The 16,223-nt window shown below is 42.3% G+C and overlaps 6 non-coding genes across 6 annotated transcripts; all 6 read left to right on the top strand.

Moving 5' to 3' along the window:
- Positions 1-3,008: 3,008 nt before the first annotated feature.
- TRNAK-UUU (transfer RNA lysine (anticodon UUU)) lies at positions 3,009-3,081 on the top strand. The gene has a single exon. It is a non-coding gene; the product is annotated as a tRNA-Lys (tRNA).
- A 2,070-nt stretch (positions 3,082-5,151) lies between these two features.
- Positions 5,152-5,224, top strand: TRNAK-UUU (transfer RNA lysine (anticodon UUU)). Its single transcript has one exon. It is a non-coding gene; the product is annotated as a tRNA-Lys (tRNA).
- Positions 5,225-9,873: 4,649 nt separating this feature from the next.
- TRNAK-UUU (transfer RNA lysine (anticodon UUU)) lies at positions 9,874-9,946 on the top strand. Its single transcript has one exon. It is a non-coding gene; the product is annotated as a tRNA-Lys (tRNA).
- A 1,820-nt stretch (positions 9,947-11,766) lies between these two features.
- Positions 11,767-11,839, top strand: TRNAK-UUU (transfer RNA lysine (anticodon UUU)). The gene has a single exon. It is a non-coding gene; the product is annotated as a tRNA-Lys (tRNA).
- A 2,459-nt stretch (positions 11,840-14,298) lies between these two features.
- Positions 14,299-14,370, top strand: TRNAK-UUU (transfer RNA lysine (anticodon UUU)). The gene has a single exon. It is a non-coding gene; the product is annotated as a tRNA-Lys (tRNA).
- Positions 14,371-15,189: 819 nt separating this feature from the next.
- On the top strand, positions 15,190-15,261 carry TRNAK-UUU (transfer RNA lysine (anticodon UUU)). The gene has a single exon. It is a non-coding gene; the product is annotated as a tRNA-Lys (tRNA).
- The last annotated feature ends 962 nt before the right edge of the window (positions 15,262-16,223 follow it).

Here is a 16,223-nt window from a genome sequence, read left to right as displayed (position 1 = left end):
AAAAGAGGGAGAAAAAGAAACAGTTCGGCGCGACCTTCCGAACTAGTGAAATTGAAGTGTATAATACACGGTTTTTCGGGATTCAGGGGCCCCGGAACAAAATTCTCCGGACATCACATAAAAAGTTCTCGGGTCAGATAAAGCGGCTACGCAAAGTTTGAGCACCAACGGAAGACATTTGGGGGTGCCGGTGTGACACAAACCATCATTCGCCGAAACTCGGATTATCGTGAAAAATGTGTTAAAGCTCGTTATTTGAGGTGAAATCGAACAAAGTTGATTCTGAAATGAGCTCGGACGCGTGATTGAAAAACAGGGAGAAAAAGAAACGGGTTCTGGTACGACCTTCCGAACGGCTGAAATTGAAGTGTATAAATACACGGTTTTTCGGGATTCCGGGGTACCGGAATAAAATTCTCCGGAAATCATATAGAAAGTTCCTCGGGTAAGATAAAGCGCCACGCAAATTTTGAGCACCAACGGAAGACATTTGGGGGTGCCGGTGTGCCACAAACCAGGATTCGCCAAAACTCGGATTATCGTGAAAAATCTGTTAAAGCTCGTTATTTGAGGCTGAAATCGAGCAGGTTGATTCCTGAAATCGAACAGGGTTATTCCTGAAATGAGCTCGGACGCGTGATTGAAAAACAGGGAGAAAAAGAAACAAGTTCCGGTACGACCTTTCGAACGGCTGAAATTGAAGTGTATAATACACGGTTTTTCGAGATTTCAAGGTCCCGGAAATCACATAGAAAGTTCCTCGGGTAAGATAAAGCGGCCACGCAAAGTTTGAGCACCAACGGAAGACATTTGGGGGTGCCGGTGTGCCACAAACCAGTATTCGCCGAAACTCGGATTATCGTGAAAAATGTGTTAAAGCTCGTTATTTGAGGCTGAAATCGAGCAGGTTGATTCCTGAAATCGAACAGGTTATTCATGAAATGAGCTCGGATGCGTGATTGAAAAAGAGGGAGAAAAAGAAACAGGTTCCGGTGCGACCTTCCGAACGACTGAAATTAAAGTGTATAATACACGGTTTTTCGGGATTCCGGGGCCCCGGAATAAAATTCTCCGGACATCACATAAAAAGTTCTCGGGTCAGATAAAGCGGCTACACAAATTTTGAGCACCAACGGAAGACATTTGGGGGTGCCCGTGTGACACAAACCATCATTCGCCGAAACTCGGATTATCGACAAAAATGTGTTAAAGCTCGTTATTTGAGGCTGAAATCGAACAGGTTGATTCCTGAAATGAGCTCGGACGCGTGATTGAAAACCAGGGAGAAAAAGAAACGGGTTCTGGTACGACCTTCCGAACGGCTGAAATTGAAGTGTATAAATACACGGTTTTTCGGGATTCCGGGGTACCGGAATAAAATTCTCCGGAAATCATATAGAAAGTTCCTCGGGTCAGATAAAGCGGCCACGCAAAGTTTTAGCACCAACAGAAGACATTTGGGCGTGCCGGTGTGCCAAAACCAGCATTCGCCGAAATTCGGATTATCAAGAAAAATGTGTTAAAGCTCGTTATTTGAGGTTGAACTCGAACAGGTTGATTCCTTAAATCGAACAGGTTGATTCCTGAAATGAGCTCGGACGCGTGATTGAAAAACAGGGAGAAAAAGAAATAGGTTCCGGTATGACCTTCCGAACGGCTGAAATTGAAGTGTATAATACACGGTTTTTCGGGATTCCGAGGTCCCGGAATAAAATTCTCCGGAAATCACATAGAAAGTTCCTCGGGTCAGATAAAGCGGCCACGCAAAGTTTGAGCACCAACGGAAGACATTTGGGGGTGCCGGTGTGCCACAAACAAGCATTCGCCGAAACTCGGATTATCGTGAAAAATGTGTTAATGCTCGTTATTTGAGGCTGAAATCGAACAGGTTGATTCCTGAAATCGAACAGGTTGATTCCTGAAATGATCTCGGACGCTTGATTGAAAAACAGGGAGAAAAAGAAACAGGTTCCGGTACGACCTTCCGAACGGCTGAAATTGAAGTGTATAAATACACGGTTTTTCGGGATTCCGGGGTCTCGGAATAAAATTCTCCGGAAAACACATAGAAAGTTCCTCGAGTCAGATAAAGCGGCCACGTAAAGTTTGAGCACCAACGGAAGACATTTGGGGGTGCCGGTGTGCCACAAACCAGAATTCGCCGAAATTCGGATTATCGTGAAAAATGTGTTAAAGCTCGTTATTTGAGGCTGAAATCGAACAGGTAGATTCCTGAAATCGAACAGTTGATTCTTGAAATGAGCTCAGACTCGTGATTGAAAAAAAGGGAGAAAAAGAAACAGGTTCCGCTACGACCTTCCGAACGGCTGAAATTGAAGTGTATATAATACACGGTTTTTCGGGATTCCGGGGTCCCGGAATAAAATTCTCCGGAAATCACATAGAAAGTTCCTCGGGTCAGATAAAGCGGCCACGCAAAGTTTGAGCACCAACGGAAGACATTTGGGGAATAAACTTTTGGGCAAAGTTTGAGCACCAACGAAAGAAATTCGGGTCAGATAAAGCGGCCAACGTTGGTTTCCCACGTTTGGACCACGGCAAACGTTGGTTTCCAACGTTTGGTCCATGGCTGAACGTTAGATCTCAAAGTTTGGTCCTTGGTTCAACCTTGGGGTACAAATATCAGATTTACGCAGAAAAATTGCAATGTTTGTTATTACTAAGTCAATACGTGACGTAAATCAATTATCGAATAGATTTAACGGTGCACAAAAAAAAAATTAACCAAATAATGAAGCGATTAAGTTGTTTAAGTACCGATGATTCGAAATCCGTCGTGTTGTTAATTGTTTTTTTTTTTTTAATTTAGTTGAAGTTGAGAGGAAATTTTTTAGAGAGAGAAAGTGTTGGATGAGTGGAATGGCGGTTATCGTCTTTTTTTTAAAAACGTCGTCGATATTTACTAAAACGTCGTCGATATAAATCAGCCCTCAAATTAATTTAGAGTTATGCGTTTAATTACATAAATGTGATAAAGTAAACAAGCAGCCATCTTAGCTCAGCTGGTAGAGCGCACGACTTTTAACCGTGTGGTCGTTGGTTCGATTCCCACACACGGCGTTATAAAATTATTTTCACTTTTTTTTGTGAAGCCTCTTGTTTAACGTATTTAGTAATTAGATTAAGGAACCCCAATCTTGTTACAATGTCTGCCATACCAAATTACAGGTTCCGGTACGACCTTCCGAACGGCTGAAATTGAAGTGTTATAATACACGGTTTTTCGGGATTTCAGGGTCCCGGAATAAAATTCTTCGGAAATCACATAGAAAGTTCCTCGGGTCAGATAAAGCGGCCACGCAAAGTTTGAGCACCAACGGAAGACATTTGGTGGTGCCGGTGTGCCACAAACCAGCATTCGCCGAAACTCGGATTATCGTGAAAAATGTGTTAAAGCTCGTTATTTGAGGCTGAAATCGAGCAGGTTGATTCCCGAAATCGAACAGGTTGATTCCTGAAATGAGCTAGGACGCGTGATTGAAAAACAGGGAGAAAAAGAAACAGGTTCTGGTACGACCTTCCGAACGGCTGAAATTGAAGTGTATAAATACACGGTTTTTCGTGATTCCGGGGCCCTGGAATAAAATTGTCCGGAAATCACATAGAAAGTTCCTCGGGTCAGATAAAGCGGCCACACAAAGTTTGAGCACCAACGGAAGACATTTGGGGGTGCCGGAGTGCCACAAACCATAATTCGCCGAAACTCGGATTATCGTGAAAAATGTGTTAAAGCTCGTTATTTGAGGCTGGAATCGAACAGGTTGATTCCTGAAATCGAACAGGTTGATTCCTGAAAGAGCACGGACGCGTGATTGATATACACGGTTTTTCGGGATTCCGGGGTACCGGAATAAAATTCTCCGGAAATCACATAGAAAGTTCCTCGGGTCAGATAAAGCGGCCACGCAAAGTTTTAGCACCAACGGAAGACATTTGGGGGTGCCGATGTGCCAAAAACCAGCATTCGCCGAAATTCAGATTATCAAAAAAAATGTGTTAAAGCTCGTTATTTGAGGCTGAAATCGAACAGGTTGATTCCTGAAATCGAACAGGTTGATTCCTGAAATGAGCTCAGACGCGTGATTGAAAAACAGGGAGAAAAAGAAACAGGTTTCGGTACGACCTTCCGAACGGCTAAAATTGAAGTGTATAAATACACGGTTTTTCGGGATTCCGGGGTACCGGAATAAAATTCTCCGGAAATCATATAGAAAGTTCCTCGGGTCAGATAAAGCGGCCACGCAAAGTTTGAGCACCAACGGAAGACATTTGGGGGTGCCGGTGTGCCAAAAACCAGCATTCGCCGAAATTCGGATTATCAAGAAAAATGTGTTAAAGCTCGTTATTTGAGGTTGAAATCGAACAGGTTGATTCCTGAAATGAGCTCAGACGCGTGATTGGAAAATAGGGAAAAAAAGAAACAGGTTTCGGTACGACCTTCCGAACGGCTGAAATTGAAGTGTATAAATACACGGTTTTTCGGGATTCCGGGGTACCGGAATAAAATTCTCCGGAAATCACATAGAAAGTTCCTCGGGTCAGATAAAGCGGCCACACAAAGTTTTAGCACCAACGGAAGACATTTGGGGAATCAACTTTTGGGCAAAGTTTGAGCACCAACGAAAGAAATTCGGGTCAGATAAAGCGGCCAACGTTGGTTTCCCACGTTTGGACCACGGCAAACGTTGGTTTCCAACGTTTGGTCCATGGCTGAACGTTAGATCTCAAAGTTTGGTCCATGGTTCAACCTTGGGGGTACAAATTTCAGATTTACGCAGAAAAATTGCAATGTTTGTTATTACTAAGTCAATACGTGACGTAAATCAATTATCGAATAGATTTAACGGTGCACAAAAAAAAAATTAACCAAATAATGAAGCGATTAAGTTGTTTAAGTACCGGTGATTCGAAATCCGTCGTGTTGTTAATTGTTGTTTTTTTTTTTTAATTTAGTTGAAGTTGAGGGAAATTTTTTAGAGAGAGAAAGTGTTGGATTAGTGAAATGGCGGTTATCGTCTTTTTTTGAAAAACGTCGTCGATATTTACTAAAACGTCGTCGATATAAATCAGCCCTCAAATTAATTTAGAGTTATGAGTTTAATTACATAAATGTGATAAAGTAAACAAGAAGCCGTCTTAGCTCAGCTAGGAGAGCGCACGACTTTTAACCGTGTGGTCGTGGGTTCGATTCCCACAGACGGCGTTATAAATTATTTTCACTTTTTTTTTGTGAAGCCTCTTGTTTAAAGTATTTAGTAATTAGATTAAGGAACCCCAATCTTGTTACAATGTCTGCCATACCAAATTACAGGTTCCAGTACGACGTTCCGAACGGCTGAAATTGAAGTGTATAATACACGGTTTTTCGGGATTCTGGGGCCCCGGAATAAAATTCTCCGGAAATCACATAGAAAGTTCCTCGGGTCAGATAAAGCGGCCACCCAAAGTTTGAGCACCAACGGAAGACATGTGGGGGTGCCGGTGTGCCACAAACCAGCATTCGCCGAAACTCGGATTATCGTGAAAAATGTGTTAAAGCTCGTTATTTGAGGCTGAAATCGAACAGGTTGATTCCTGAAATGAGCTCGGACGCATGATTGAAAAACAGAGAGAAAAATAAACAGGTTCCGGTACGACCTTCCGAATGGCTGAAATTGAAGTGTATAATAAATACACGGTTTTTCGGGATTCCGGGGTCCCGGAATAAAATTCTCTGGAAATCACATAGAAAGTTCCTCGGGTCAGATAAAGCGGCCACGCAAAGTTTGAGCACCAACGGAAGACATTTGGGGGTGCCGGTGTGCCACAAACCAGCATTCGCCGAAACTCAGATTATCGTGAAAAATGTGTTAAAGCTCGTTATTTGAGGCTGAAATCGAACAGGTTGATTCCTGAAATGAGCTCGGACGCGTGATTGAAAAACAGGGAGAAAAAGAAACAGGTTCCGGTACGACCTTCCGAACGGCTGAAATTGAAGTGTATAAATACACGGTTTTTCGGGATTTCGGGGTCCCGGAATAAAATTCTCTGGAAATCACATAGAAAGTTCCTCGGGTCAGATAAAGCAGCCACGCAAAGTTTGAGCACCAACGGAAGACATTTGGGGGTGCCGGTGTGCCACAAACCAGCATTCGCCGAAACTCGGATTATCGTGAAAAATCTGTTAAAGCTCGTTATTTGAGGCTGAAATCGAACAGGTTGATTCCTGAAATCGAACAGGTTGATTCCTGAAATGAGCTCGGACGCGTGATTGAAAAACAGGGAGAAAAAGAAAAAGGTTCCGGTACGACCTTTCGAACGGCTGAAATTGAAGTGTATAATACACGGTTTTTCGAAATTTCATGGTCCTGGAATAAAATTCTCCGGAAATCACATAGAAAGTTCCTCGGGTCAGGTAAAGCGGCCACGTAAAGTTTGAGCACCAACGGAAGACATTTGGGGGTGACGGTGTGCCACAAACCAGCATTCGCCGAAACTCGGATTATCGTGAAAAATGTGTTAAAGCTCGTTATTTGAGGTCGGAATCGAACAAGGTTGATTCTCGAAATGAGCTCGGACACGTGATTGAAAAACCGGGAGAAAAAGAAACAGGTTCCAGTACGACCTTCCGAACGGCTGAAATTGAAGTGTATAAATACACGGTTTTTCGGGATTCCGGGGTCCCGGAATAAAATTCTCCGGAAATCACTTAGAAAGTTCCTCGGGTCAGATAAAGCGCCACGCAAATTTTGAGCACCAACGGAAGGCATTTGGGGGTGCCGTTGTACAAAACCTGGCATTCATTCCGAAACTCGGATTATCGTGAAAATCTGTTAAAGCTCGTTATTTGAGGCTGAAATCGAAAAGGTTGATTCCGGAAATCGAACAGGTTGATTCCTAAAATGAGCTCGGACGCGTGATTGAAAAACAGGAGAAAAAAAACAGTTCGGTGCACGACCTTCCGAACTATTTGAAATTGAAGTGTATAATACACGGTTTTTCGGGATTCCAGGGCCCCGGAATAAAATTCTACGGATATCACATAGAACGTTCCCCGGGCCAGATAAAGCGGCCCCGCAAAGTTTTAGCACCAACGGAAGACATTTGGGGGTGCTGGTGTGCCACAAACCATCATTCGCCGAAACTCGGATTATCGTGAAAAATGTGATAAAGCTCATTATTTGAGGCTGAAATCGAACAGGTTGATTCCCGAAAGAGCTCGGACGCGTGATTGAAAAATAGGTAGAAAAAGAAACAGGTTTCGGTACGACCTTCCAAACGGCTGAAATTGAAGTGTATAAATACACGGTTTTTCGGGATTCCGGGGTCCCGGAACAAAATTCTCCGGAAATCACATAGAAAGTTCCTCGGGTCAGATAAAGCGGCCACGCAAAGTTTGAGCACCAACGGAAGACATTTGGGGGTGCCGGTGTGCCACAAACCAGCATTCGTCGAAACTCGGATTATCGTGAAAAATGTGTTAATGCTCGTTATTTGAGGCTGTAATCGAACAGGTTGATTTCTGAAATCGAACAGGTTGATTCCTGAAATGAGTTCAGACGCGTGATTGAAAAACAGGGAGAAAAAGAAACAGGTTTCGGTACGACCTTCCGAATGGCTGAAATTGAAGTGTATAAATACACGGTTTTTCTGGATTCCGGGGTCTTGAAATAAAATTCTCCGGAAATCACATAGAAAGTTCCTCGGGTCAGATAAAGCAGCCTTGCAAAGTTTGAGCACCAACAGAAGACATTTGGGGGTGCTTGGTGTGCCAAACCAAAGATTCGCCGAAACTCGGATTATCGTGAAAAATGTGTTAAAACTCGTTATTTGAGGCTGAAATCGAACAGGTTGATTCCTGAAATAAGCTCGGACGCGTGATTGAAAAACAGGGAGAAAAAGAAACAGGTTCCGGAACGACCTTCCGAACGGCTGAAATTGAATTGTATAATACACGGTTTTTCGAAATTCTGGGGTCCCGGAATAAAATTCTCCGGAAATCACATAGAAAGTTCCTCGGGTTAGATAAAGCGCCACACAAATTTTGAGCACCAACGGAAGACATTTGGGGTTGCCGGTGTGCCACATACCAGCATTCGCCGAAACTCGGATTATCGTGAAAAATGTGTTAAAGCTCATTATTTGAGGCTGAAATCGAACAGGTTGATTTCTGAAATGAGCTCGGATGCGTGATTGAAAAACAGGAAGAAAAAGAAACAGGTTATGGTACGACCTTCCGAACGGCTGAAATTGAAGTTTATAATACACGGTTTTTCGGGATTCCGGAATTCCGGAATAAAATTCTCCGGAAATCACATAGAAAGTTTCTCAGGTCAGATAAAGCGGCCACGCAAAGTTTGAGCACCAACGGAAGACATTTGGGGGTGCCGGTGTGCCACAAACCAGCATTCGCCGAAACTCGGATTATCGTGAAAAATGTGTTAATGCTCGTTATTTGAGACTGAAATCGAACAGGTTGATTTCTGAAATGAGTTCGGACGCGTGATTGAAAAACAGGGAGAAAAAGAAACATGTTCCGGTACGACTTTCCGAACGGCTGAAATTGAAGTGTATAATACACGGTTTTCGGGATTAGGGGTTCCGAATAAAATTCTCCGGAAATCACATAGAAAGTTTCTCGGAGTCGATAAAGCGGCCACGCAAAGTTTGAGCACCAACGGAAGACATTTGGGGGTGCGGTGTGTGCCACAAACCAAAGATTCGCCGAAACTCGGATTATCGTGAAAATGTGTTAATGCTCGTTATTTGAGACGGAAATCGAACAGGTTGATTTCTGAAATGAGCTCGGACGCGTGATTGAAAAACAGGAAGAAAAAGAAACAGTTCCGATTCGACGACCTTCCGAACTATTTGAAATTGAAGTGTATAATACACGGTTTTTCGGGATTCCGGGGTTCCGGAATAAAATTCTCCGGAAATCACATAGAAAGTTCCTCAGGTCAGATAAAGCGGCCACGCAAAGTTTGAGCACCAACGGAAGACATTTGGGGTTGCCGGTGTGCCACAAACCAGCATTCGCCGAAACTAAGATTATCGTGAAAAATGTGTTAAAGCTCGTTATTTGAGGCTGAAATCGAACAGGTTGATTCCTGAAATCGAACAGTTGATTCTTGAAATGAGCTCAGACGCGTGATTGAAAAATAGGGAGAAAAAGAAACAGGTTTCGCTACGACCTTCCGAACGGCTGAAATTGAAGTGTATATAATACACGGTTTTTTGGGATTCTAAAATTCTCCGGAAATCACATAGAAAGTTCCTCGGGTGAGATAAAGCGGCCACGCAAAGTTTGAGCACCAACGGAAGATATTTTGGGAATCAACTTTTGGGCAAAGTTTGAGCACCAACGAAAGAAATTCGGGTCAGATAAAGCGGCCAACGTTGGTTTCCCACGTTTGGACCACGGCAAACGTTGGTTTCCAATGTTTGGTCCATGGCTGAACGTTAGATCTCAAAGTTTTGTCCATGGTTCAACCTTAGGGTACAAATTTCAGATTTACGCAGAAAAATTGCAATGTTTGTTATTACTAAGTCAATACGTGACGTAAATCAATTATCGATTAGATTTAACGGTGCACAAAAAAAAATTAACCAAATAATGAAGTGATTAAGTTGTTTAAGTACCGGTGATTCTATATCCGTCGTGTTGTTAATTGTTGTTTTTTTTTTTAATTTAGTTGAAGTTGAGAGGAAATTTTTTAGAGAGAGAAAGTGTTGGATGAGTGAAATGGCGGTTATCGTCTTTTTTTGAAAAACGTCGTCGATATTTACTAAAACGTCGTCGATATAAATCAGCCCTCAAATTAATTTAGAGTTATGCGTTTAATTACATAAATGTGGTAAAGTAAACAAGCAGCCGTCTTAGCTCAGCTGGTAGAGCGCACGGCTTTTAACCGTGTGGTCGTGGGTTCGATTCCCAGAGACGGCGTTAAAATTATTTTCACTTTTTTTTTGTGAAGCCTCTTGTTTAACGTATTTAGTAATTAGATTAAGGAACCCCAATCTTGTTACAATGTCTGCCATACCAAATTACAGGTTCCGGTACGACCTTCCGAACGGCTGAAATTGAAGTGTATAATACACGGTTTTTCGGGATTTCAGGGTCCCGGAATAAAATTTTCCGGAAATCACATAGAAAGGTCCTCGGGTCAGATAAAGCGGCCACGCAAAGTTTGAGCACCAACGGAAAACATTTGGTGGTGCCGGTGTGCCACAAACTAGCATTCGCCGAAACTCGGATTATCGTGAAAAATGTGTTAAAGCTCGTTATTTGAGGCTGAAATCGAGCAGGTTGATTCCTGAAATCGAACAGGTTGATTCCTGAAATGAGCTCGGACACGTGATTGAAAAACATGGAGAAAAAGAAACAGGTTTCGGTACGACCTTCCGAACGGCTGAAATTGAAGTGTATAATACACGGTTTTTCGGGATTTCAGGGTCTCAGAATAAAATTTTCCGGAAATCACATAGAAAGTTCCTCGGGTCAGATAAAGCGGCCACGCAAAGTTTGAGCACCAACGGAAGACATTTGGGGGTGCCGGTGTGCCACAAACCAGCATTCGTCGAAACTCAGATTATCGTGAAAAATGTGTTAAAGCTCGTTATTTGAGGCTGAAATCGAACAGGTTGATTCCTGAAATCGAACAGTTGATTCTTGAAATGAGCTCAGACGCGTGATTGAAAAATAGGGAGAAAAAGAAACAGGTTCCGCTACGACCTTCCGAACGGCTGAAATTGAAGTGTATATAATACACGATTTTTTGGGATTCCGGGGTCCCGGAATAAAATTCTCCGAAAAACACATAGAAAGCTCCTCGGGTCAGATAAAGCGGCCACGCAAAGTTTGAGCACCAACGGAAGACATTTGGGGGTGCCGGTGTGCCACAAACCAGCATTCGCCGAAACTCGATTATCGTGAAAAATGTGTTAAAGCTCGTTATTTGAGGCTGAAACCGAACAGGTTGATTCCTGAAATCGAACAGTTGATTCTTGAAATGAGCTCAGACGCGTGATTGAAAAATAGGGAGAAAAAGAAACAGGTTCAGCTACGACCTTCCGAACGGCTGAAATTGAAGTGTATATAATACACGGTTTTTTGGGATTCCGGGGTCCCGGAATAAAATTCTCCGAAAAACACATAGAAAGTTCCTCGGGTCAGATAAAGCGGCCACGCAAAGTTTGAGCACCAACGGAAGACATTTGGGGAATCAACTTTTGGGCAAAGTTTGAGCACCAACGAAAGAAATTCGGGTCAGATAAAGCGGCCAACGTTGGTTTCCCACGTTTGGACCACGGCAAACATTGGTTTCCAACGTTTGGTCCATGCCTGAACGTTAGATCTCAAAGTTTGGTCCATGGTTCAACCTTGGGGTACAAATTTTTGATTTACGCAGAAAAATTGCAATGTTTGTTATTACTAAGTCAATACGTGACGTAAATCAATTATCGATTAGATTTAACGGTACACAAAAAAAAAATAACCAAAAAATGAAGCGATTAAGTTGTTTAAGTACCGGTGATTCGAAATCCGTCGTGTTGTTAATTGCTGTTGTTTTTTTTTTTTAATTTAGTTGAAGTTGAGAGGAAATTTTTTATAGAGAGAAAGTGTTGGATGAGTGAAACGGCGGTTATAGTCTTTTTTTGAAAAACGTCGTCGATATTTACTAAAACGTCGTCGATATAAATCAGCCCTCAAATTAATTTAGAGTTATGCGTTTAATTACATAAATGTGATAAAGTAAACAAGCAGCCGTCTTAGCTCAGCTGGTAGAGCGCACGGCTTTTAACCGTGTGGTCGTGGGTTCGATTCCCACAGACGGCGTTATAAAATTATTTTCACTTTTTTTGTGTGAAGCCTCTTGTTTAACGTATTTAGTAATTAGATTAAGGAACCCCAATCTTGTTACAATGTCTGCCATACAAAATTACAAGTTCCGGTACGACCTTCCGAACGGCTGAAATTGAAGTGTATAATACACGGTTTTTCGGGATTTCAGGATCCCTAAATAAAATTCTCCGAAAATCACGTAGAATGTTTCTCGGGTCAGATAAAGCGGCCACGCAAAGTTTGAGCACCAACGGAAGACATTTGGTGGTGCCGGTGTGCCACAAACTAGCATTCGCCGAAAATCGGATTATCGTGAAAAATGTGTTAAAGCTCGTTATTTGAGGTGAAATCGAGCGAGTTGATTCTGAAATCGAACAGGTTGATTCTGAAATGAGCTCGGACGCGTGATTGAAAAACAGGGAGAAAAAAAACAGGTTTGATCGACGACCTTCCGAACGGTCAAATTGAAGTGTATAAATACACGGTTTTTTGAATTCGGGGTCTCGGAATAAAATTCTCGGAAAACACATAGAAAGTTCCTCGAGTCAGATAAAGTGGCCACGCAAAGTTTGAGCACCAACGGAAGACATTTGTGGGTCTTTGGTGTGCCACAAACCAAAGATTCGCCGAAATTCGGATTATCGTGAAAAATGTGTTAAAGCTCGTTATTTGAGGTTGAAATCGAACAGGTTGATTCTGAAATGAGCTCGGACGCGTGATTGAAAAACAGGGAGAAAAAAAAAGGTTAGATCACGACCTTCCGAATTTGAAATTGAAGTGTATAATACACGGTTTTCGGGATTAGGGGTTCCGGAATAAAATTCTCGGAAATCACATAGAAAGTTCCTCAGGTCAGATAAAGCGGCCACGCAAAGTTTGAGCACCAACGGAAGACATTTGGTGGTGCCGGTGTGCCACAAACTAGCATTCGCCGAAACTCGGATTATCGTGAAAAATGTGTTAAAGCTCGTTATTTGAGGCTGAAATCGAGAAGGTTGATTCCTGAAATCGAACAGGTTGATTCCTGAAATGAGCTCGGACGCGTGATTGAAAAACATGGAGAAAAAGAAACAGGTTTCGGTACGACCTTCCGAACGGCTGAAATTGAAGTGTATAAATACACGGTTTTTCGGAATTCCGGGGTCTCGGAATAAAATTCTCCGGAAAACACATAGAAAGTTCCTCGAGTCAGATAAAGTGGCCACGCAAAGTTTGAGCACCAACGGAAGACATTTGTGGGTGCCGGTGTGCCACAAACCAGCATTCGCCGAAATTCGGATTATCGTGAAAAATGTGTTAAAACTCGTTATTTGAGGTTGAAATCGAACAGGTTGATTCCTGAAATCAAACAGATTGATTCCTGAAATGAGCTCGGACGCTTGATTGAAAAACAGGGAGAAAAAGAAACAGGTTCCGGTACGACCTTCCGAACGGTTGAAATTGAAGTGTATAATACACGGTTTTTCTGGATTCCGGGGTTCCAGAATAAAATTCTCCGGAAATCACATAGAAAGTTCCTCAGGTCAGATAAAGCGGCCACTCAAAGTTTGAGCACCAACGGAAGACATTTGGGGGTGCCGGTGTGCCAAACCAAAGATTCGCCGAAACTCGATTATCGTGAAAAATGTGTTAAAGCTCGTTATTTGAGGCTGAAATCGAACAGGTTGATTCCTGAAATCGAACAGTTGATTCCTGAAATGAGCTCGGACGCGTGATTGAAAAATAGGGAGAAAAAGAAACAGGTTCTGCTACGACCTTCCGAACGGCTGAAATTGAAGTGTATATAATACACGGTTTTTTGGGATTCCGGGGTCCCGGAATAAAATTCTCCGGAAAACACATAGAAAGTTCCTCGGGTCAGATAAAGCGGCCACGCAAAGTTTGAGCACCAACGGAAGACATTTGGGGAATCAACTTTTGGGCAAAGTTTGAGCACCAACGAAAGAAATTCGGGTCAGATAAAGCGGCCAACGTTGGTTTCCCACGTTTGGACCACGGCAAACGTTGGTTTCCAACGTTTGGTCCATGCCTGAACGTTATATCTCAAAGTTTGGTCCATGGTTCAACCTTGGGGGTACAAATTTCTGATTTACGCAGAAATATTGCGATGTTTGTTATTACTAAGTCAATACGTGACGTAAATCAATTAACGATTAGATTTAACGGTGCACAAAAAAAAATAACCAAATAATGAAGCGATTAAGTTGTTTAAGTACCGGTGATACGAAATCCGTCGTGTTGTTAATTGCTGTTGTTTTTTTTTTTTTTAATTCAGTTGAAGTTGAGAGGAAATTTTTTATAGAGAGAAAGTGTTGGATGAGTGAAATGGCGGTTATCGTCTTTTTTTGAAAAACGTCGTCGATATTTATTAAAACGTCGTCGATATAAATCAGCCCTCAAATTAATTTAGAGTTATGCGTTTAATTACATAAATGTGATAAAGTAAACAAGCAGCCGTCTTAGCTCAGCTGGTAGAGCGCACGGCTTTTAACCGTGTGGTCATGGGTTCGATTCCACAGACGGCGTTATAAAATTATTTTCACTTTTTTTGTGTGAAGCCTCTTGTTTAGCGTATTTAGTAACTAGATTAAGGAACCCCAATCTTGTTAGAATGTCTGCCATACCAAATTACAGGTTCCGGTACGACCTTCCGAACGGCTGAAATTGAAGTGTATAATACACGGTTTTTCGGGATTTCGGGGTCTCGGAATAAAATTCTTCGGAAAACACATAGAAAGTTCCTCGGGTCAGATAAAGCGGCCACGCAAAGTTTGAGCACCAACGGAAGACATTTGGGGAATCAACTTTTGGGCAAAGTTTGAGCACCAACGAAAGAAATTCGGGTCAGATAAAGCGGCCAACGTTGGTTTCCCACGTTTGGACCACGGCAAACGTTGGTTTCCAACGTTTGGTCCATGCCTGAACGTTAGATCTCAAAGTTTGGTCCATGGTTCAACCTTGGGGGTACAAATTTCTGATTTACGCAGAAAAATTGCGATGTTTGTTATTACTAAGTCAATACGTGACGTAAATCAATTAACGATTAGATTTAACGGTGCACAAAAAAAAAATAACCAAATAATGAAGCGATTAAGTTGTTTAAGTACCGGTGATACGAAATCCGTCGTGTTGTTAATTGCTGTTATTTTTTTTTTTTTTAATTTAGTTGAAGTTGAGAGGAAATTTTTTATAGAGAGAAAGTGTTGGATGAGTGAAATGGCGGTTATCGTCTTATTTTGAAAAATGTCGTCGATATTTATTAAAACGTCGTCGATATAAATCAGCCCTCAAATTAATTTAGAGTTATGCGTTTAATTACATAAATGTGATAAAGTAAACAAGCAGCCGTCTTAGCTCAGCTGGTAGAGCGCACGGCTTTTAACCGTGTGGTCGTGGGTTCGATTCCACAGACGGCGTTATAAAATTATTTTCACTTTTTTTGTGTGAAGCCTCTTGTTTAACGTATTTAGTAATTAGATTAAGGAACCCCAATCTTGTTACAATGTCTGCCATACCAAATTACAGGTTCCGGTACGACCTTCCGAACGGCTGAAATTGAAGTGTATAATACACGGTTTTTCGGGATTTCAGGATCCCTGAATAAAATTCTCCGGAAATCACGTAGAAAGTTCCTCGGGTCAGATAAAGCGGCCACGCAAAGTTTGAGCACCAACGGAAGACATTTGGTGGTGCCGGTGTGCCACAAACTAGCATTCGCCGAAAATCGGATTATCGTGAAAAATGTGTTAAAGCTCGTTATTTGAGGCTGAAATCGAGCAGGTTGATTCCTGAAATCGAACAGGTTGATTTCTGAAATGAGCTCGGACGCGTGATTGAAAAACATGGAGAAAAAGAAACAGGTTCCGGTACGACCTTCCGAACGGCTGAAATTGAAGTGTATATATATAATACACGGTTTTTCGGGATTCCGGGGTCACAGAATAAAATTGTCCGGAAATCACATAGAAAGTTCCTCGGGTCAGATAAAGCGGCAACGCAAAGTTTGAGCACCAACGGAAGACATTTAGGGGTGCCGGTGTGCCACAAACCAGCATTCGCCAAAACTCGGATTATCGTGAAAAATGTGTTAAAGCTCGTTATTTGAGGCTGAAATCGAACAGGTTGATTCCTGAAATGAGCTCGGACGCGTGATTGAAAAACAGGGAGAAAAAGAAACAGGTTCCGGTACGACCTTCCGAACGGCTGAAATTGAAGTGTATAATAAATACACGGTTTTTCGGGATTCCGGGGTCCCGGAATTAAATTCTCCGGAAATCACATAGAAAGTTCCTCGGGTCAGATAAAGAGGCCACGCAAAGTTTGAGCACCAACGGAAGACATTTGGGGGTGCCGATGTGCCACAAACCAGCATTCGCCG

Source organism: Silene latifolia, chromosome 8 (genome assembly GCF_048544455.1).
Source record: "Silene latifolia isolate original U9 population chromosome 8, ASM4854445v1, whole genome shotgun sequence".
Taxonomy (NCBI): domain Eukaryota; kingdom Viridiplantae; phylum Streptophyta; class Magnoliopsida; order Caryophyllales; family Caryophyllaceae; genus Silene; species Silene latifolia.
This window is presented reverse-complemented; position numbering and strand designations above follow the sequence as displayed.